Here is a 25,278-nt window from a genome sequence, read left to right as displayed (position 1 = left end):
TTATCACATTAACAAATCAGGTAGTGCTCTCTTCTCTAACAAAGCAAGAAAAGAAGCTTTGAATAAACTTTATGAAAACACAGTGTGAACAAATTACTGAACAAACAGCATGATCAGATTTAGTACATAGACTACTAGATATGTTTAATTATTAAAACTTTTAAAAATGTATTTCGCTAATACATTTTAGGACCTAACAGTAACTTAAATACTGAAACTTACACAAATGCACAAACATGCATTCAAATCCTAATTAAAAAATAAAGTTTGCTTTTCTGTATGAGGTCCTGAACTGAAGAACAGCTCCATGCAAACTCCATGTGTAGTATTGAGGTATAGATTTGAATGTAAAGCCTTGGGTCAAAGCATATTAATGTACTCAATAGTATATTAGAATTTTTTCAATTTACTTGTTATATACTGTAACTGTAGATGTGTTTCATAAAAATACGAGACTTCGGGTCAGAGTAGTTCCAAAGTAGATATTATTATCATAGCTTTGCAGAATGATACAATTTTTTACAGAAGTGTCCAGTGGAATATAGAGGACAGTCACATTAAAGGTACCACTATGTAGCATTACATGACAGCAAGTCCCTCCATTCTGGCACAAGACTTCCTGACAGACTGAAACTGGCAGATGAGGAGTTGGGGTTGGTATCACAGCAGATGTAAGCATTTTGCTGATGGCTGGGGTGAAGGTGATCAATGCCAATTGACTTGTCATTAAAGCTTTTGGCATTACCGTGTGCCAGGAAACCCTAAAATGACACAGCACATCTACGAATGTCAGCTTCAATAAAGAGAGCATTGGTTTAATGATGAAAAATGTCAGTTCATTTTTGAGTGACATTTTTTCCTACAATGCCGAGGCCTTTAGTGCAAAACGAAATGTAAAATAATTGACTGGTTAAGCAGAGTACAATTGTGCATCCACAGTAAATGCAATGGCTTATTTAATCCACATTACCAAGAAAACAGTGTTGTTCTGGAGCTTTAACCCATTGTAACTGTTACATGAGTACATAGATGATGAGCAAAGCTTAGGGTTTAAGATATTAATTGCCTCAGACTTTTTCTCACTTCAAAAGCAATCTCTTTGTCACCTGTACCTCTGTGGTTGTTTGTAAAACAACTGGTGCTGAACAAAGGTCAACTGTTCTGTTTTCTTCCCTTTGCTTCAGTTATAGGACTATACACTCTTACCAATGAGATATATTTGTTCCCTCTGCCATAGCACAGGCAGCATCACTTTTCCATTATGCAAAGCAGGGATCACTATGTCAGTTGCTTATTGTAAAAAGCAACTAAACCAGCTGTTAGGAGTGGAAAAATAAAAATAAATGGGATGAAAGAAGTGCCAACCAATGGTGATATGCTGTAATAATCAACACCCCCATGTGACCAGTTTTGGCCAATCAGGATAGATTATTTAAAAGACCCATTATTTATATATATATATATATGGTTTTCAATAGTCTGAAGTATACTTTCATCTGAGACTGCAGTTCTTATAAATTTATGTTACCTTCAATTTTCATAATTTTACCCGTAATTTCTGTGCCCATTCTGGATGTGTTAGTTAATGCAACTTTTGGTGCTTCCTAAATAATGAACTATTATTCAGTTTTCACATTAAAGGGAATCATGGTCTTATAATAAAGATGTTCAGAATGAGCTGGAGGGGTCAGTGGCACATATATGCAGTCTATTGCTCCTAACATGTCTGGGAAACCAGAAATGTCATAGAAATTTGTTTTCAAGGTTTGTAAGTACATCCTGACTTTAGTGAAAATGAGGTACTTGGGTGTTCACCTCAAAAATACATTGAGCACAACTGGCAACACATGAAAAAAAGCAGACTGTGAAAGGCCAGCAAGAATTGCGACTGTTTAAACAAAACTGTTTTCAACTGTTTTCAAAAGTTCTTAACAAATTGATGCAATTGTAAGTGTTGCAATTGTTTGCAGCTTTCATACATCTCATATTTGAGAACCCTGATTTACCCTATTTCCGAATTTATGCAGGAACGCCCATAATTACATATTCAGCTACACTTGAACCGTAAACAGGAAATGCTGCCGCAAAGCATTCCCTAAAAAGTTGCAAATAGCATTGCGTCTGTGTAGAACATTTACCCCAAGACTTCTGACTCGTTTACAACTGGTTTACGACTATGTTGACAGGTGCAACACTTTAGTAAACCTACCCTTGAATCTTTTTTGTGTTCCCTGAAAAAAACGGACTAGGGTTGGAAAGGGCCAAAATGAAGTAATCACACTCGTTTAACCATCACTGAAGTAAAAATTTTATAGGGTCGGATACGTGAGTGAGAATCTAAAATAACAAGCCCAATGGGAATTTGGTCGTTTCTAAAGTGTTTTTATTTCAGTAAAAGTAACACATTTTCACAGAACAATGTCAACCCATGAAAGAGTTTAATAGCAAAATATAATATATATATATAAAAAAAAAACTCACATTTTTCAGAAACATCCATCCATTCTCACAAGGCATATTAGAATGACCAATCAACCTGTGCAGCATGTCTTTGGACTGTGGGAGGAAACCAGAGTACCCAGAGAAAACCCACACAAACACAGGGAGAATATCCACACTCCACACAGACAGACCCCTAGGCCAGAACTGAACCCAGGACCCCAGTGCTATGAGGCAGCCACACTAAACACAACACCACAATATTAATTAGTAAAAATGTGCATTATAAACAACTTGAACAGTAATGTAACATTAACTCCACTAACATCTATAAAACATTACAGTTGCAGCTTGTGACACTAGTAAAAGACATTTACTCGTCTGAAACCGTGCCAGACCAAATGAAGGAATATATATATATATATATATATATATATATATATATATATATTATAAGTGTAGCCATGGCATCAAAAGCCTAAAAATACCTCCACTGAATGTTTTCAAACACAGTTTAACATACCGAAACGCTATATATCATACAGATTTATTGTATCTTGTCTTTGTAAAAATTATATCAGTTTTCATCAACGACTTTGTAAACAGCAACTTTGATATAATGACTTCAAGTTCAAGTTATATTAAAAAAAACAACTATCATATACACTGGGAAATTAAGGGTGTCTGCAGGCACAGAAAGGTATTTCATAAGAACGAGGAAATGAGGACTTTAAAGAAAAAGTCAGCTCTTCAGGTTGGAAGATGTACCTATGATGATTGTCTGACATTTCTCCGTAAAGAAGGTTGTTCAGACAGCACAGGGGCAGGGGACTCCCTGGGGCGTGATACCATCTCTTTGGCCTGATACTTGAGCACTTACCATTTTATTGCTGAAGTAATGGGTTTAGCCTTATCTGATATACATATAATGATGAGTATGTGTGTATATTTAGTTGGCCTGGAATTGCAGGGACAGGAATTACTTTAAACTTGAAATCTCCTCTAGAAAAGCCATTCTTTTTTGTTTAGTGACAGAGCACTTATTTTCAAAGAAATATGATCAGAGTTTAGACTTTAAATTAGCAGGAGGAGTTTTAATAATGAGTGTTATCTTTTTTCATGACAACAGCCCTTTAATATTATCCTTTTATGAGATCTGAGTGATTATGGTATCTGTATAATAATAATAATAATAATAATAATAATAATAATAATAATAATAATTTATTTCACCTATCAAAGAATAAGAAAATGCGGTACAATTTATATAGTAAAAAAAATATATAAAAACAAGCACAGTCATAAATGCAATGACAGATAAATAAATAACAAAACACAAGATAACAAACAACAAAGAAAACACTAATAAACAATTTAAAAAGCCACAGTATTTCAATTATATACGGACATGTACTGAGTTTCATCAAATACCCCCTAAAATATGACCATCAATATGGGCACATCTTATTTTACAAAAATGGATGACACAAAATGATTGCATTTTATTTAGTAATAGTTTAACTTTTTCAATATATAGAAAATGGGAAGAAAAGAAAGGAAACCAAGACATTAAAGTTGCTTTTAGAGCAGTGGTCCTCAAAGTAATTTGGGCACGGGCATAATTGATCTTACTTGGCTGTTTGCGGGCACGCTGACTATTGCATAGGTTCTAACAAAAGAGAGTAGATAGCATCTCGCTTTGTTTCAATTTGGCTAATTTGTCAACACTACTCTGTTTTAAAAATCGCTTATCTCCAGTACAATTATTCAGAGAAATCAGATTAGTAACTAAATCTTCTATGGTTTTTCCTTTGTCTGGTGAAATGAAACAGTATATATTGAGAAAATTAAATTCTAAATATTGAAATGTATTATTTTTCTCAATAACAGTTGGCAAAATTCAGTGCTTACCCAGCATAGTAACACTCCACTTCTGCTCACAAATGATTGGGCTCACCTGCCTTCAATTTTAATGCAGAATACCCTGAATGGCCCCTGCTTGCTTATGATTGGACAGCTGCATAAAGATTGGCAGATATTTGACTCTCCAATTGGTTAAACTTACTGTCAGTACCTGCAACTGAAACAGACACAGTGTATGTTCCACCCAGCTAACTTATGATTGGGCTGCCGCAGAAAAAATGCAGATATTCAATTGGTTGATCGTATCACAGATCAAAATGTTGAGCACGTACAAGCACAGCATAAGCTAGTAACACTGTCAACAGACTCCTCTGACGCTTTTGTTGGAAAACGTGTTTAAAGCTTTATTTATTTTCCCACACTACAACCTGGCAGAAATGTGTTCGCAACCAATTAAGAACAGCCGCAGGCACGATGGCCTTGCTTCACCACTTTGGCACCACTTTGAGGATCAGCTAAAGAGCAATGCAATTGCATCAGTGAAAACTTATACCACACATTAATCTTTTTACTGATTTCCTGAACTCTAACAACCCACCGGAAAAATGTTACGCTATACAAAACAAGATGGATGGTTTTCAATCCAAGCCCCAGAAAACAAAAAGTGGAAGACAGATTTTGAAGATGGATTTGATTGCTGTGCTGTCTGGTTTAGTAACAAATTCAAGTTTGACCAATTTTCATGACATCTTTTTGGTTTTGATTAAGTGAAAAATTTAAGTTGGGCTGCAATTTTAAGCAGTGTATGCTTAAAACAAGAATTTAACGAACGTTGTTGTAGTTGATGTTGCGTAGGCTATTTTTTTTCTACTGTACAGTATTGGTCAAAGTTATAATACACAACGTTTAACCCTTTCCGGTCCTATGTTGGACCAGGTTCGACATTACAATTTTCCCTTTCCGGTCCGATGTCGGACCCTGTCTGACATCATCAAAAAGATGTTCCGCACAAGTCTCTAGTCATGTTTTCTCCAGAAAAAGCCGAGAAACCTTTTGATGGGCGAGTGAGACCGAAAAAAAAGTGGGCGGATCTGAGCAATACACATTGCCCCTGCACCACAGAGGTAACTGCTTCTGCATCCAGTGCTCAAAGAATATCACACAAAAATTCAATGTAAATAAAATGTCTCTGTTAGATGCTGTGTGCTTGCAAAAGCATGCTTGGAACTCAGTCAGTCAGCAGACAATGCAATGTTGCTTCAAAAAGCTGGGCATAATGTGGGAATGGACCTGATTATGGACTAGGGAAGGGGATGAGAGTACTCTTTAAATAATGTGTGTTTGTAAACTGTGTTCTGCTTGTTCAAATTTGTTAGCTTTCTGTGTGTTTTGGTGCTTGTGCGACTAGAGCTGAAAGACAGCCTGTATGTGAGTGCGTCACTGAGGAGGGTTGGGATCAGGTTATAGACAGGAAGTGTTGGACCAATGAGTAGGGAAGGGGAAGTAAGTGAGTGTGTGTGTGTGTGTGTGTGTGTGTGTGTGTGTGTGGCGATGACAGTTTGAAAGAGAAGCAGGATCAGGCAGTGGGAGAATTGATAGAGAGTTAAGAGAGGTTGAATTTGTGAGTGAGAAGAGAGGAATGAGAGCCATGTTCAATAAATGCTAAATAATAAGTACAGCGGTTTCCTACTACTTTGAACCACAACTGTTGTCTGTCGTATCCTGGACACCCCACAGCTCATCGCTACAATATGTAAATAAATCCTGTTCGCCTGCGGGGTGTATTCAGCCCCCGTCTTGATCTCCTGCGTGTCACTCAGCAGTGAATGCACGCATCCCCACAGCAGATGGCTACCCTGTCACAAGCATTAATACCCTGCATCTTTCTAAACAAAGGATTTAGGAAGCTACCTAATAAAAGCTGAATCTCAAAACAATAATAATGTAGTCTAGTAATTGTTACAGCTGTGCATAATGGTATTTAAAACAGGATTAATTTATCCGCCTTCTTACATAGCTGCCACTTTAGCCCCATTGCAATCGTATACACAAAGGATTACTGTACTTTTTATTACATTCATAGGTTATACTATATCTTTTTTTATTAGCGTAATGAGCGTCTTAATAAAGATTTTTAACCGCATGCATATTTATTTGTTTTGTTTACCGTACAGGTGATTGGGGACATATTGTGTGGGAGTTTGTACCGTCCAATGCTTACTGCAGGTGAATCACATTAACACAAATGCGTCTGTTCTAAGTGGTGGCGACTGTGTGTATATGTGTGCATATTATATATATAGTCAGTCCACATTAGAACCAAATAGTCTACATATTTAAATAACAAAAGTAAGTCTGATTATCTTTTCAAAGTTTGTTTTGTTAGAAGGATGCTTACATACGTACTCAATGGAATTCTAACACAATAGTTTTGACAATACCCTAGATTTCTCTAAATGTTTTGTTTTCTGTAAGGTCACAATAGTTTTCCATTACTTTATATACAGGGTAAGACAAATATCTTTGGCATGTACAGTAGCACACACCATTTGTGTAAATTCAAGTTTAGAATTTGTTCCTAACATTAAGTTTGTAATATATCCCAATTTCAGTCCCAGGGGGGGTCAAAAAACAGATCTGATAAACATTAAAAGATAAGAAGTTGCTCGACTGACAAGCAGACAATCCTACTTTAATTCGACTGCAGTAACAAACAACATATTTTGCCTAGAAAATGTGATTGGCATGAGATTTAAAATGTATATACTTTAATTAACACTTTTTTGGTTTAGTACATGCTATTGGATCTCTAGTGATATCACGTATAATTTTGAATTCAAGAAATATTCAAATAGAGATAAAAAGGACCAAGCAACTCATATTCTGGTTTCATAATGCACAATCACTTTCAATGAAGGTGATATACAAATTTAGTTTTTTTTACATAGCCTTAAAAGATACATACAAGGATAATTCTGTATTTACATTTAAAGGCAATTCTGTAAAAAATATGGGAACTCCAATAAAGATATACAGTTCTTACAATACAACTAAAGGGGGCAGTGTAGATCTATTATAAAAAATTAATTGATTATGCTACGGTTTATATGCACAGATCTGAGAAGATATTGCAAAAACAGAACGGTCAGGTTAAGGGAATTCTTTCTCACAATGAGGATCTCATGGGGGCTGAAGTAATGCAATTTATAATGGCTGAATAGTTACAACCCCAATGAACTGTATTGTGAAGTACAATACAAAACAGTTATGCAGTGTACACAGTATATGCATATCACTACAAGGTTACCTTATTTAAAACATATGTTATATATTTTTTTAATTATATATATATATATATATATTATATATATATATCTATATATAATTATATAATATATATATATATATGCCATAAGACCCGGCTGGGCCCGCAGTATACGTCGAATATACTGACGCCAGTGCCTGTGGGCTGGCGGACACCCTGAAGGGCCTTATTGCATTTATAATCCAGGTCAAACAGGTCAACAAAAAAAAGAGCATATATCATGTTTAGAATTTTTTTTACATTTTGTATTAAGTATCCTTAAGCCAATAAAGTAGTTCCATTTATAACTCTGAATTACACACTGAACTGCCAGAAGGCACAGGTGTTGTTATCCATCCATCAACAGTTCAAAGCACCTTTGACTATTGTTCCGTAGTCCAATTTCTGTGTTCTTGTGCATATTTTAGCCTTTTAGTCTTTTCCCCCTTTCTTAACAGATGTATTCTTACTGCAACACATCCTTTAAGTCCTGATTTCAAGAGTGACCTTCATTCTGTTGATTTCATGGACAACGACACCTGGGCCTTCTATCAGTTCTGTTGTCAATTCAACACTTATCTTCTTTTTATTCCTTGAGGATATTATCTTCAAGTATTGCTCATCCTTGTTAGACAGCTTTTTGGGTCTTCCAGTCCTGGTTTGTCAATTACAGATGATGTTTTGCTGTACTTGTTGATTACACCGTTTAACAATTTTTTTTTAATTTTTTTGTTTCTGGGTAGTAAGTGTTAGAAGTGAGTAGTTTTTCGAGATTTACGATTATACTGTAAATTTACAGTATAATCGTAAATCTCGAAAAACTACTCACTTCTAAATCTTTTGTAGTCATGTTTGCATTACTTTAGTATAAATACATGTTAATTTTTTACAGTATAATCGTAAATCTCAAAAAACTACTCACTTCTAAATCTTTTGTAGTCATTTTTGTATTACTTTAGTATAAATACATGTTAATTTGGATTCATATGTTTATATACTTAATGTGAACGAAAAGACACACATTTGCCCGTTTTCCCATTGGAAATAGTGATATTTTGAAATATCACTGTCCTGGTCACAAAACCAAAGTTTGTGAGGAATAATAGCCATTTTCTATACTTTTGAGGCATAAGCAATTAGGAAATAACACTTACTACCCAGGAACAAAAATTGTGTTACATAGTGTTATGTTTCGGATATTACACCTTGAAAATCAAGTGATGCGAGCTATTTCACTCAATGTTTTGCAAGTCAAGGTTGTAATAATAGTAGAAAAGACTAGTGGAGGCTTTGAGTAAATTATTGATGCTCATAGTGCATCAGAGTAGAAAAAGGCAACATGTCTAAGACTTCTGCACACAGGTGGACTCCATTCAACTAATTATGTGACTTCTAAAGACAACTGGTTGCACCAGAGCTTATTTATTTGTATCATAGCAAAGGGGGTGAATACTAGTGTAATCAATTATTTTCTGTTTGTATTTGTAATTAATTTAGAACAATTTGGAGATTTTATTTTTCACATTGACATTATGGACTTTTTTGTGTTGATCAGTGGCAAAAACTCCTAATTAAATCAATTTTGATTCCATATTGTAACACAATAAAATGTGGAAAATTCCAAGGGGGGGGGGGTAAATTCTTTTGAGATCCACTGTATATAGTCACAGACAAAATCTGATGACCTCTTTTCTCTGGTGAATATAGCATTCAAAACGCCATACACAGCTCCAAAAATGGCTATTTACCAGTTCATACCTGTATTTCAGTTTGAGCATATCTCTAGCTACAAAATGGTTTTTGTAAAACAGAATACTCGGAAGACGGTGCACCTTGTATGTTCCCTATCTAACCCAACTAATTATCCTGCACTGCTATTTATGTTTGTATGCTGTTTAGTCTTAATCAAGGATGCAACAGCAAAACAAAAGGCCCGAATATAAATTTGTTAGCCCAGTACTGGAGTATAAACTGAGGCAATGCTTACTATTTGACAGCCTTACCAGGTATGTTATTGACCTTAAGCCTACTACACACAGTACAGTGGGATACATGTTCTACATCATTCCAAATGCAGCCAATAAAAGTCTTTACGATCAGCTGAAAACATAACAAACATCCCTTGCATGAGTTATACTTTCTTTCACTAGCAGAGAGCAGTTTTTTCCTTGGCAGAGATGGACATCGTGCAGTGACTAAATAAAAAAACATCTCACTCAGTAAATCCTTTATCAGTGTTACTTAAATCGAAGTGAAAAAAAAAAATCTGTAATTTTAATTCAAGAATTGGTTCAGGCAGTAGCAGCCTTCTATACCTCAATCTGAAGAACTATTTCAATCTGAAAGTAATATCTTCCAAGAGCAATAGACATGGCCTCACCAGGGACCTGTATTCATTTTGGTAAGTGGATATAATTAATTTGCCAAGAAAACAAAGGACATTTATTTAATAGCCAAGAAGACAGATACATAAGAGCATCAGAGGTACAAGCACACTGATAGCGACATGGCACCAGAGTTGTAATATCAGGTGTCAGTATCTTAACATGCATTGAAGCAATCCAAACATGGCTGCCAACAGAATGCATACATTCGTTACAACATCTCTACAGATACATTGGCTTGTGGCAGGGCAGAATATTGTTATATATTTTTTTTTCATAAATCTAATTATATGAACAGTAATAACAGTTTGAATTTGTACGTTCTAGATGAGGTCATATAAACCTATTACATTCAAACTGGAAATTAAACCCCTTTCACTACCTGACCCATTCCTACCTGGGTCCAGACCCGGGTTCTGGCTGCCTGGGTCACAATAATATGTAATGTGAAACCACATACCTGGATCATACCCGGGTTAAGTGAGACAAAATGCATTACAGGGACAAAATAACAAACAGCCACGCCTGCAGTTTCAATTCCGCGAGGAACATTTTTGTTTATTCTGATTAGCCATATTTTTGTTGGTTGAGACACACCATGAGCCAGATTGCAGCAGGGATGAAGAAACGTTTGCTCTAATCAACATTTGGACAGACGGTTCAATCCAGAGAAGCTTGTATGGAAGTGTCTGTAACAAGCTGCTTCCGGGGCATTGATACGCGTATTGTTTACTTGCGTCCGTCACCCAGGTCAACCCTGCTTTATCAAAAGCAGTGTGAAATCACATACCCGACCCCATGACACCGGGTCCTGACCTGGGTAGGTTCCAACCCAGATACAACATGCCAGTGTGAAAGGGGCTTTAGATGATTTTACTTTCTCATTGCATGGTTGTCTGAAATACTGTATATATTTTCCATTTTATCTTTTTAATTCATGTTATAGTTGTCATAGACAACTGACTTGGTAGCACCCCAAGAGGTCTTCTTTGCTAAAAAGTATGGTTTTGCACCCAATTCAAGCTGAGACAACATTCATCTCAGGACATTTAACGACATAAGGTGGGCCTTACCACACCACAAAGCTAGGGTGGTCGAACAGAGCGTGACCGGGTTCATCCCCTATGAGAAGGACTGCGTGTGTACGTATAGTCAAATCAGCAGCAGTTTTGAAATCAATGTAAGATTATCCCAGTAATCATCAATCGCAAAACATATACAGATATTAATAGAACTTTTTTTGTCCTCTACATGTTTGTCCTAAAATATTTAAGTATTTTTGTGTCGTTTTATGTTTAACAGAGCTCTAAAGTCGCTATAAACCGTAAAATACAACAAAATCAGATTTATTAATAGTATCATTTCCCCCAATATAACAGTTTGCTTACCAGACAATTGTCACAGTCAATTTTGGGTTGCGGTCTCCCTCTTTTGACCCGGCCTCATGGTCAACTTCATATTACACATACAAAATGCATTTTTAATCAACTTAATACCATTATTTGCTGTTTTCAGACCTGACTGCCTGTAACTCTGATGCACAAAACATGAAAAAAAAGGTTTTAAATATTTTGAGCTGGTATTACGAAGCCATAACCACCTACCAATCAACAAAAAAATTACATTTGGTTAGTGCTATGTGTCAGGTAGACATACCTCTTTCAATTATTTTCCTATCCTGTGGGGTTTTATGAGATATATGGGTTGGATTAAGTGGTGTGCACTGGAGGTTTGACCGGTGTTAAGTCAAATTCAACTCTGAGACAATGCTAGAGTGCAAGTGTGATTGTTAAACCCGGAACACACCGCCCAATTGAAATCGCAGGAAGGGATGCACAATTTGTGATTTTTTTCTGATTGTTAAAACGTGATTTGGTATAATTTAATTAAAATGTTATTAATAATAAATGAATCATGGTTATAGCTGCAGTTTCTAAGTATTCTGGAAATATTTCTTCGAATAGTTAAAAAGTACAAATGTGTATGACGGTGTCAGGGCTTGTTTTCATAAGATATCAACACAGACATTATATACAGACCAATGGAATATCTTGTGTATGTGTGTGTACATATATTTTTAATAGAGAGAATATAAAAGACAAACAAGACTACTGCTGCAGACTATAGCGATCCAGGCAGTTGTGTTTGTGTTCTGCATGTGTTGTAATGTTAAAATGCAATTATTTATCCGTTGCAGCACACTTTTCTTTTTCCCCGCAAGCTCAAGTCCGTCCGTGCACATGGCTGTGTGTCAGGACAGTTTTTTCCATGCCATGCTCCAGGGCTACAGAGATAATGCACCAACAAATAAACAAACTAGAAGAGCGATTCCAACTACGGAAATGTGAAGCATTTATCATTAAACAGTTTTAGATACTCTGTAAACTATTTTTCTTTTTTTTTAATCTGTGATCTTGCTTTTGTGCGTTTTCATTTACAAGTGCACTACTACGACTGCAGTACTACAGTACTTATCACACATACACAATCATTGACGACCTACTTAGCACAGTAGCAGACCAGAGATGAGAATCCTTGCTAATGTTCCATTCAATGGACCAATAACATCCATATAGGTTTAACCATATATGGTTTATCCAGTCTAACCTAACTTTTAGTTGTGGGGAATGTATATACGTAATTTAGGTTATAATTATTGCCAGTTTGTTTTTATGGTCTATTTTAATGATTTTAACAGCTGCATATGATATTGCACTGTAGGCTGAGTTAAAGGGCAACAGTACTGAGGTGCCATTAATATACCACTGTTATCCTCATTATCCCTTACACTTCACCTTCCCTGCTCACTAACCACTGGGCTTCTCCCCATTTACCTACAGACATTATTAAAAAATAAACCACTAGAGCCTTCCTTATTTCATTAATAACGCTAACCTAACTTGACCTAAATGAGAACACATACTGTGGATGAAGGAAGTAACCCTCAGGAACTCCCAATAAGTTTTTTCTTTAAGAAAAGAAAATTATTGTACTTTATAAATTCTGTTTTTTTTTTTTTAAACATGAACAGAACAAAATAAAACAGAAACCTTTTGTGTTAGAACCAGCTTATCCAGGCCTGTTCTGCCCCATTAGGAAGGCCATGCATTTTAATAAATGTGAAATGAACCAGTTACAAAGCCTACAAGCATGTTACTGGACTGTGGGGGTTTATGGAAAATTAACTTTGTTGCCACTCTGAATGATTAAATTAACCACTGAAACATTTTAGTATGTCTGACCCAGATTTTGCATTAATACTTTGCTACCCTGGGTATATTACCATACCTATTTTATACAATTTTCCCAATGTCAAATATATTGGACACTGGGCAGCAAAGGGTTAAGGATTTTTTTAACCCTCCTGTGGCAGAGCACAGCTCTGCTCTTTAGAAATTGGCAGGGATGGGGTTAAATTCCCCTACCTGCCTGGGTTCATTGTGTTCAGGTGGCTGGGGTTGATTAGATGATTAGTTTAATTAACGATCAATCAGCGCCCAGCCACCTGACATAAAAGGAGGCCTCTGCTTCCCATTAGAGAGGAGGGAGCTGAGGAAGCAAGTTGGTTTTTTGGTTGTTTTGAAAGTTTGAATCCAGTCAAGGCATTGCCCAGCCTGGAAATTGTTATTTTTTCTGTCTCTGGGCCTCTATCCACTCGCCAGCCTGCCACACCTCCCCATAATATTTATTCCTCTTTTATTGGTTGAAGTTTAAACTTTTTTTTTTAAATCTGATTTAGAGTGTTACATTATTTTGTCCCTGATGTTCCCTCATCACACCCACAACAGTTCAAAATAACTGAAGGTCAGTGTGTTGACTTGTCAGGTTTCACTAAAATATGCCTTGACTTGAGTGGATAACATATTTCCAATCCAAAAACTAAGCACCCCATTCCACGTCATAAAACTAAAACTGTTATGCAGTTCTACCTTCTCTATGCTGAATTATCTTTAAAAGGTTTATGATTCCTCCCTCAACTATAAATGAAAAAGCACATCAGTTGTGTTTTCTTTCATCATTGGTCCTTAAAGAAGAAATTGATATAAGTATGACATTTTAGTTATATTGATGCAAAAGGCTGTTAGTGGTTTATTTAATTTATCTTTTTTGCAAAACATAGGCATGTTAGGTCAGGGAATAAACCTGTCAGGATGTTGGCTCATCGTATTTAGATTGAACCTGATTTCTTCATTATTTTGGAAGGAGAAGCTACACAACACAACAGAAAAGGGCAAGGGCCACGTGAGTATAGCACAGATTATTTTTTAAAGAACTGTTGTAAACTTAGGGCTGGCCCTTTACCTTGCATGTATTCCCTTTGCTGTAGTGATGGCTTTGTGGATGAGGTATTAATTATGTTATTAATTATAAGTTTTACATTATGTGTATGTGTGCCTTTTATAGTTAAGTTGTTTTTAATCACTATGTTTAAATTGTGTGTGAATGTGTTTTTATAATCTTTTTAATGTGCTTACTAATTCAGTTGCTTTAATATGCTTTTATATTAAGTTTTTATACAGTATTGTTTAAGTTTCAAGTTTTTTTCATTTCCCATCAGCAAAACCAGCTATGTGCAGTTTTGCATTGCCTAACACGAGTCAAAGTCACAGATAGCTGTCTGACCTAAACGGCAAAAGGCAGGAGATTAGCAGAGATAGTGTGAGATAGAGGATATAAAATGTTTTTGAATCAAAGACCATTTGTCAGCTTAATTTTTTTCACTACATTGCCACCCTATTAGAAGCAAAAAAGGCCTTTGAACATATAGAGTGGGGTATGTGTTTGCGTCCGTTTTCGGTTTCAGGAATTGGAATACACTTTACTGAATTTTCTGATGGAATTGGATTGTTTATTCCAGACTTACACTGAGATTGATGCCAATGGATCTTTCTCAAGATACTACATTATGCACAAGAGGCTATCAGAAGCTTAAAGCAGAGGCCACTATGTAGAATTGATGATATAGCCATATTTGAATTCACATTCACGTTGCTCAGACTTTGATCATTCGGAGTCCACGTCTAAATAATTTGTTTAAATTGAATTTGATTAATATTGATAGTCAGATAGAGAAAGACCACGGCAGATCTCCCAAATATGTATGCAATTGAGCTTATCAGACGGGGTTGGGTAGGCATAGACACATGATGCTTCATGCTAAGGGCCCAATTTACAAAAATATTTTCTTGATGTTTGGACTATTTCTTAATATCAGTGCTAATAACTTTCTTCAGCAAATGATCTAACCCACAAAGAGGTTACATTTGTGCTATTAATACACTTTCTTAATGGCGCTTTCTGAACTTATAATGGGCATTCCTGTGTTACTTATAGTGTTACTGACCAGGCTGTAGGGTTTAAAACACATTACTTTCCTAGTTTCCTGCTTTTTTGTACATATTCCAGCAATATCTTTTTCAAAATAATTGCATTTGTTTTGATATTTAATAAAACATTGTTGATCATAAATCAGTTTTGACTAGCTATTTTTGTTTCACATGCACATTCATAAACCAGTTCCCTCTCCTCTGAACCTCTGCAGGAGCGAGCAGGTAAGACAGACAAACCAATCAAAATCCTAAACTTTGGTAGTGGAGTCAGGAACCAATTAAATGTTTTTGATTGAACAGGTTGGATTTTAGCAGCCAATATCATGAATTTAGAAGACATTTTAATGGGAAGACCTGAAGCATAACAGATGTGAAACAAAAACAGCCAGTCAAAACTGATTTATGACCAACGATATGTATAATTTAAAACAATAACAGTTATGCTGAAGAACATATCGCAAGAATAGGTACAAGGAGTCAGGAAACTAGGGAAAGTAATGTGTTGTTCCACTGTAATATTTGAATAATAAAAAGGTATCAAAATCTACAATTAAAAGTAACATAAAAAGATTACTGCAAATAATGTTATGGATCAATAATACTGTAGCATTTGCAGGAAATGAAGGCAGGTTCACCCAGGTATTTCAGGTTCTCGAATGCATTATTAAGCCAGGACTCTATACTGGACCAGCAAATAGTGCTGCTGTACTAGCCAGTGGTACAGCTAGAGCTGAACAGCATACTGCTACCTCAGACTGAAAAATAATAAAATAAAAGAAAGTACTCAGTGCAACACAGTTTTGGCTGTGCGCTACACCAAAACTAAATGTATTCTCTGGCTGGTTTCCTCTTCGTTCCTTAGTCCCACTTTTCTCTGGATCTCCTTGGCTGTTTTCTTCAATTGTCTCTCAGTTCTGCAACTCTCTTTTAGTCTCTGCAGCTGCTTGCCACTGCTCTCATTCTGCTATTATCCCACTGTCCGAGCCATGCTACCGACCAGCCACCAATCCCAAGCATGCACGGCTTCCCACTCTTGATCCCTTGCAACATTGTTGTAACAATTTACCACTGATTTGTGACACCAACGTTGCAACCAGGTCCTACACGCACTGCAAGCCGAGCTCCTGATTGGTTGCAATTCTTCTGTCCTTGACATTCCTGAGCACCTGCTGCAGTTGAACCTTTGACTCTGGGTTACAGAACCTTCCAGAATATGGTTACAGTAGACCCAGTGTCTTTACAATATTTTTACATAGTGTTATTGCATACATAATATTTCATTTTGAGTACGTGATTTTTTTTTTTTTATTTAATTATTTTTTTTACAAACAAAATGGGCCAAACCCTTGTCACAGACAGTTCTGGCATGTCCCCATTTGTGCTATAAGTCATTAGATCCTTTTGCATGGAAGGCTTCGGTTGCAAGGGTGTGCGGTTCTTTGATGCACCCAGATTCAGGTAAAATGCGTTTGCCCACTGACGATGGGAATGAGAACGTAGAGATGGGAGCCCAGCTAACAAGATTGATGTTTGTGCAGGTATTATTATTTTAAAGACTGTCACCGCTACTGGAAGCAGGACGATCTTTGGGATACGAATTGAACATTTGTGAAACTGCAACAAATATTGTAATGACCTCAATGTTTTTTAAAGAATATAAAACCAGTAGAAAATATTATTAGCAGATCTGTGTAAGGCCTGTGTGAAGAAGTTAATTGCATTGAAGGTCAGGCCAACCTGCTGAAAGTTTCAAACCTCCCTTATCAGACAAAAGCATCTTTTTTAATTAGACTCAGAGCCTTAAAACATTTTGATCCAGCGAAAGCAGAAATTCTATGGAACAGAGTTAATACGCTTGGAGCAATCGAACTAGGATAGGTATGTGGTTCGATTATAGTAAGAAAAAACTAAAATATTTAATAATTAAGAAACCTAATATAACAACATTAAGTGAATGCATGAGCAGGCCTAAGTTTTAGTATTAAAGGTTGCATTTACTGCCAAGCAGGTGCCTAATTAAAATTAATCTCTTGCCTTCTGTGTATACTAATGAAGTAAAATAAAATTATAATTTCTAGGAGAGACTGCTGTATTGAAGTATCTGAATTAGAAATACATGTTATAAAATCATTTAAAGTTAAGCTGCTGAATGAACATTTTAAAAGTTTATTATAACAGAAAAATTGATCTGCTTGACATTGACTGATTGTTGTAAACAAATTGTTAAGACACATTTGAGACAATGTTAAATATACTTTGTATTGGTTTAAAGGAATATTGTAGGCTATATATATATACTTTTGAAAGCTCCAGTATAACAGTAAAAAATAAGTATTATAGAGTCTGTGTAATCCTGTGTAAAGAGAGCACACTAACTTGAGGTCATGCTGACCAAAACACACCTGTGAAATGAACTAAACTTTCCCCTATTTAAGAGATGCTGGTGCAGAAGCCTGTAACCCTGGCATCAGTATAAGTTCTTATCAGAAAAGTAGCAACTTTAATTGGGATGATTTTGTGAGCCAAAAATGACTTAATGCAGTGAATTTGGAAAAGCACTTACAGTAGAGTTTTGTATTAATTAAAAAAACTAGCCTGAAAAGGTAAACAGGGTGTCTGAAATCTACTTCGGCAGGAGATTTTTTAGAAACAGGGACAGGTCACGCTTAGTCCAAGCATGATACAGTTAATATAAGACTATTACATTTAACATGTTCATTACAGCCTATATTTAAATAATTGGATTAGCCACTGTATGCTTAGTGGTTTTATTCAAAGGCTTCTGATCAACCCCTACAGTCTTTTTCCAATATTTTGTTAACACACATGAAGTTAAACTGACTCATTGACAGCACATTGGAAAAAGGTAACATAATATGCTGCAAAGAGGATCATATATTTTTTACCCAGGTTAATATAATCAAATAGAGCTGGTGTTACATATTAAAAATATAGCATACACCTGTCAACTCAATTTCTCCTAACTTTTTAGAGAAAGGAGGTGTTGAAAAAAAGAACCATGAAATCAAGTTCCAATATTTTGGAAAGGAGTTATATCCAATTAATTGTAAATGTTTTTTTTTTTTTTTTTTTTTTTTTTTTAATAGAACTCCAATTAGTTTTAAAAAAGAGTTGACAGGATTCTTCTAGAATTTATAATTTACTCAACAATAAGAGTTGTCAAAACAGAGCAAATAATTAGATTCAACTGGGTTTTCCAACATATTAAATGAAGAACAAACTCTATAAAACCCCAGTCAAGTATCACTTGACTTGCTAACTACAGGTTGTGTGGTCCATGCTCTGAGGATCACTGAAAAACTGCTGTTTGGTCGTATTCAGAAGTATATGCCTTTTGAAGACAGTTCTTATTTTCATATGTCCTACACTAACCTTCCATATACTGGAAGGTAAGTATATATTTGAATTTGTATCTTGTTTATATTGCATGCATTGCTATAAGGTATAGAAATTATGTTTTAGTTTTAAGAGAGTGATGTATTGAATCTTTTAAAACGTAGCTGCGGATGCACTAGCTTTTTGCATGGCGAGCCTGAAGGCTAAGCATATAATAACCATATCTGTATTACTGTATTGAAGTTTAATTAAACCGAAAGAGCAATACTACTGCTCAGATTCGTTAAAATATAAGTTAAAAGAATCTGGACATATAGCAAGACCAGTGCAAGAACAAAACCACTTGCAGGAGTTTAAAACATCTCTGTCCTCCTTAAACGTCCCTCATGAGTTTGAGTGTGCTCAAAGCATATACTGTATACATATACATAAAATGTGAACTTTGACACTCTGCTTCTGTGCTCACAACAGCATGGAAATCTTTCTGACATGGAAACTAACCCATACATTTATTTTGCTACATACAATAGAGCTATACAGCTTAGGTGAATACATGGTGTACAGATGGAGAGCGGAGCTGACTGATCTTAAAATTGAATCAACGGTATGCCAATACACCTACCACAAAGTTATTCACTACAAAGTCTGGAAAACTAAATTTGATCTTTTGCCCACCAAACTAACAGAATAACTGCTGCTTAAATCACGATATGCAGTTCATGAGCATGGTAACATTAGCTCCTCCTGCTACTTCTCAATTACTAGAATTTGAATGGCTTAACTTCTATGGATTAGCAGGATATAAATGCAAGGCTTGACCTTAACTTATATTTGGAAGCATTTTGCTACCCAAAACTCTTCATTGCTACTATGTTTTTTATGCAGTAGCATTTTTCTGATACCTTACGCTGCAGTATAAGACCGATCCTGAATGAACACATACGTAATTACCGGTATTATTTTTTTTTAACATGTATATTATTAGTATCTTTCATAAAGCGAGAAACCATTGCTAAGGTTTGGACTGCTCCATGTAGATACGTACAAGGCCTACAATGCAAATTGTTTTGGACAGTCAAGTACTAATACCTACAGTACAGATCAATGTGGATACAATTTAAAGGTACAACGTTTATTTTATAGACCACAAGTAAAATTAAATAACTGTTAAAAAAATTACGATTTTATAAGATAACAGGCAATGACCTAACAGGATATTATGTTTATTCCGTGTCTATAAAATGTTAATTTAATCTGTCATGGAGATTATTTTGTTAAAATTTTAACCCTTGTTTCACCCATGCTAAACATGAACACATATACGTAGATAATTATTACTTTATCAAAATTCTGGACTGTGTGAAAAAAAAAAAAAAAAAAAACAAAAACAGGAGCATATAGCTAGCTATAACGTTACTATGATTCAAGTAACGTCTTCCTTGTTATTATCAGTAGGAATAATAGACGAAATACAACCTTGAGGTGCATTTACTAATCTATCTGTTTTCTTTTTATAATAGAATATCACTACCTTGTGTACTTTTGTTTAACTAGTGAAATGTATACTTTAACACACAAATATATATATATATATATATATATATATATATATATATATATATATATATATATATATATATATATATTGCACGCACCGTTGATCTAGAATGTGTGTACCCACATGGCTAACTAATGCTCATTGTCATTGCTGTTCACGGGTGTGCCTCCAGTTACTGAATCTAAAGGTTTAGATACTTTTTCACACGTGGATATTGAATGTTGAATCATTTGTGGATAAATAAATGTTGAAAAAGTATCATGTTTTTGTGTCATTTGTTTAATCAGGTTATCTTCATATATTATTAGTACTTAGTACTTAGATATAGTATAGTAGTATAGATATATATATATCTCATTAGTCGAATAACCTCTACCGAATAAGACCATTTTGCTACCTACTTTCTAGGCAGGTAGCAAAATCCTCACTACTGTCTTAAAAGTTAACTTCTAGGGGATATTTATCGTACTATTATATCTGATAAATATATATATATATATATATATATATATATATATATATATATATATATATATATATATATATATTCAAAAATAATTACATCTCCTGCAGACCCCTCCCTAATTGTTACTTCTAAAATCTTAATGTTCCAACTACTGTCTGGGCTTGCTTTTGAAGAGCCATTTTCACATATGAAATATAATGCAATCAAATCACTAGATGGGCTCCCCATAGAATAATAATAAAAAAAAATCCTCCAACTTTCTCCTTTACTGATATCTATGTCCTCAGACTCTTTCATGCCTGTATCCCTACCTCCAACCCAAGCATCAAAAGAATAAGGATTCCCTTGATCGTGACTCATATCAGCCCAATTTCCCTTCTCAGTGTGGATGTTAAAATTGTGGCTAAGGCCCTGGCACACTGTCTTGAGACAATTCTCACTTCTATTATTTATTTAGATCAGACAGGGTTAATTCAGGGTAGACATTGATTTATTAATAACCAGTATCTGTTAATACACACTTATTGTTAACTGTATTGTGGCTGCCCTCTTTCTCCTCTTTGCTACGGCTATAGAACCCCTCTATCTCACCACGAGACAGCCAAGATGTGCTGGGTGTGGTCCAGGGGTGACTGGGGTGGAAGATTCATTTTATGTAGATTACTTTCTCTGACCCTGCCTCCCTCATTTACTTTCTACTTTGGAACAATTATCTGGGTACCAGCTTAATCTTCACAAAAAGCATAGGCAGAAAATATCTTTATTTAACATAACATAACATAACATAACATAACATAACATAACACTTTTTGCAGAACATAACTTTACTGGTTGGCCCACTGTAACTCTCTCATCTATTAGATGCATGTGAAGGTGAGTACCGTTCGTAAAATGTTAATGTATTTCTGCCTAGCAGTCCTTTATATCGCTCTCCCTTTTTCTAATTCTCTTTCTATCTGTTTGTTCACCCTTTCTCCCTTTTCCTGCGTACCATATCATTTGAATATTGTCGTCTGAATTATTTTTGTTTCTTTTGCTAAGAATTAAAAAAAGGAAATGCAAAGTATATGTTGCCAGCTATAGCATTTTTTAATGTATCCTTAACAGTATTGTGGAGCTTAACAAATCACATTACCCATTGTCTTCTTGAAAGGAGTCAGTAAACACTTTGTTAAAATCTGGGTGTCTGTTTCAATTAATGTGTCGACTGCATATTCAGGGCGCATCTGCTAATTAGTTATGTAGCGAATCAAATTAAATAAGCAGCACAAAGACTTGCCACCACATTACTTTCTGGATTAAATCAGCTAAAAAGAACAAGCTGACAGAGTTGATTTCTTTAGAGAATTATATTTCTATATTAATTTTTCCCTTCACTTTAAAATTATAAAAGTTTTACAAAAAAAATTAAAATACTGCCAATGCTTAATTTTGCACAACATGCACTTGTAAAACAGTAAAGGGTGGGTTTATTTTAGTGATGAACAGCTACAGATCTTGAAACAGATGCCCTAAAAGTCACAAAATCTAATTATAAAATGGCTTGGATAAATGAAATGCTGCGATTGGCTGAAAAAGATCACATGACCATGTGCTTATGACATCATAGACCAACTTACTTACCTGATCTATTAATATTACTACACCTTAATAGTAACAATTATCAAAACAGTGTTTCTGTCGGAAAGATATCAACATACAACTGAAACAGCATTTCAATCACTCAACAATCTTTTTTTTTTTTTTATCACCACACACACAGGGCAATTTAGAGTGACCAATCAACCTGAACAGCCTGTCTTTGGACTGTGGAAGGAAACAAGAGTACACAGAGAAAACCCACGAGAACATGGGAAGAACATGCAAACTCCACATAGACAGACCCCTAGGCCAGAAGTGAACCTAGGACCCTGGTGCTGTGAGGCAGCAGTACTAACCACCACACCACCATGCCACCCACAAGTGACCAGGTAAACACATATTTTTGTTATGCACTGTATTTTGTTATGATTGAACTGTACACGGTGAAGTAGAGTTTTTCTTTTGTGTTTTTATTTCTTTTCAGTTGTTGTCTATCGACTCACTTTGCGACGTAATGGGTTGTCATGGACACGACTGGCAGACATCAGCGGAATTCAATCTAATACTTTATTTCTCCTATAAAAAAAATGCAACTCCAGGATGGTACAGAGGGCACTCGCTGTCAACACAGGTGAAGCGCAGGCTTCAGATTCCCATTGCCTGTCTCCTGCTGAAAGAGAGCAGTTTTTGCTGGAACTTAAAGCCACGTGCTGGGCAGAGGTGGAAGACAGAGATGCCCTTTACAAGGAGCTGAGGTTTAAAAGCTTCAACTAGGATACGCAAAACAGAGATGCCCTTTACAAGTACTAGGAGGTTGTGGAACCACATCAGCTCTGATTAATCCGACCTGGAGGACAAATAAAAGAGACAACGGATTCGAGAAGCCAGGATCAAAGCGCAAACCGAAGAGACCCGCATTATATGGGGAAGTACTTGTCTTTTGTTTGGAATTTGAAAGAAATTATTATCCTGACTGCTACCTGTGTTTGTCAGGACTTTAATGTATCGTTAATGCGCTGATGGTTGTTGGAAAGGTAACATTATTATATCATCTGGATTTGTAAGGGGAGACTGCTGGTGTTTGCACAAAGTAATACAATTAGTAAATTAAAACTCTTGATGTACAATAAGATGTGAGAACCGTGATAATCTTTAGGTACTTTTAAATGGACTAGTGCAATATTAATCACAGGTTACTGTGCCTGTCGGTTAAGGGATTTTGTGCTTGGAGCTACTTTTAAAACAGATCTTTCTGCCATTTCATGGCAACTGTATCTGCAGGTACCCCGGCCGAGGATTTCGTGGAACGCTTGGAAGGGTTGAAGCTTTTCCCATGGAGACAGTAGCCAGCCGCTTGGTTGTAACGGGCATCTGCAAGTTTTGGGGGAGTGTGCAGGAGAAGTAGACCAGGCCCTCCTCAGGCCCTGAACATTATGGTTGGCTGAGTCTAAAGAACTTCCACAGTTATTCTATAAAGGGCGTGAGTGATTCCTGTGATGAGACTATTTTGGGGAGAGCTTGCTCAATGTATTGCTAACAGCTTGTCTACTCATTTTTTCAGCATTACGCTAGCTGGTTGTGCTGCTAACAAGTCTTTTTGATATATTCTGGACACTGCTACTGTTTGACATGCTGCTAATGAGTTATTGATACTTACCATGGATGCTGCTATTGTTCAATACGCTGCTAATGAGCTAAGTGTTATTTACTTGAAATGCTGTTATTGTTTAACATGCTCTTAATGAGTTTGGATTACACCTCTTATGCCTATTAATCGATCAATGCATTTAACAAGTCATTCCTCTTGTATCCCTCTGTATTATTGAAGTGTGAATAAGACGTTTACTAGTTTATACGATGCACTTTATAAATTAATACATGTTGCTAACAGTTTAACTGTATTATATATTGGGTAACCTGAATTGAGTATTATTTTAAGTGTGTTAGGTGCAATAATAAAGAACATTGAGATTTTACTTACCTGGTTGTCGTCCTTGAATGTCTCTGGGAGGGTGGGGGGGGGCGGACAACAGCACGGAAAACCAAAGTACCTGTGTAGAGGGGCGGAGACAAAGTAAAGTTATTAAAAATATGAGTCCATTTCATTTGTAGTCCTGCTTAAAAGGAGAATACAAGTGCTAGGGTAATGGCATTATGGGGCAAATTTGGAACCACAACCTACCTACCTGTTCCATGGTATAAGGGACTGTATATATTCCAATGCTCTATAAAGATCTTAGATGCATATTTTCCTATTTCATATCTCTTAATGGCAATTTAGCTTGCAACAGAATTGTGCTGGTGATGAATGACCATGTTCTGTTAACTGTGGAAAACACAGGTGAACTATAAAAGTTAACCTTCCCAATTCTCAGCCTTCCATTGAGGTGAATGAAATTGTCAGTGTAATGCTGGGATAAAAAAGGGAGCTGTTAAAGAACTTCCAATCAATAGTGCTACATCAGATGAAACCATGTCCTTTCACAGAGGGAAAACCAAATGAAGTCCTGAGAATCTGGAAGTGACCATCTGCTGAGCATTAGGATGGCACTGTTGTTTGTGAGTGAAATATCCTTGGAAGAATAACAACGTTCTCATTAATATTCTAACCAACAGGAGGTACCTCCCCCATGATACCCACTTCTAAAGAGTAGGGTGGCTTGTCATCGCTGTATTGAGGCACAAGGCTTACATACACTGTCAGGTGGAGAGTGTTGAGTTTGATGACGGATAAGAGGCAGGATGTTGGGGTAGTATAACATCCAAGGCAGTCAGGAGTACAGAGAGTTGAATGTGAGCACTGGAAAAGTGTAGTGCATGACAGGACTGAGTAATTCTGTCTGTGTCATGCAGTCATACAGCAGTGGCACACATTTGTGGCTCTTACAATCCATTCCAATCCAGGACATTGAACCAATCAGGTCCCTTATTGCTTATTTGAACACACAAATTAAACTAGACAATTCAAGGCCTATTTGAAACAAAGCTCTGAAAGA

The sequence above is a fragment of the Polyodon spathula genome, chromosome 6 (assembly GCF_017654505.1).
Source record: "Polyodon spathula isolate WHYD16114869_AA chromosome 6, ASM1765450v1, whole genome shotgun sequence".
NCBI classification, from domain to species: domain Eukaryota; kingdom Metazoa; phylum Chordata; class Actinopteri; order Acipenseriformes; family Polyodontidae; genus Polyodon; species Polyodon spathula.
This window is presented reverse-complemented; position numbering follows the sequence as displayed.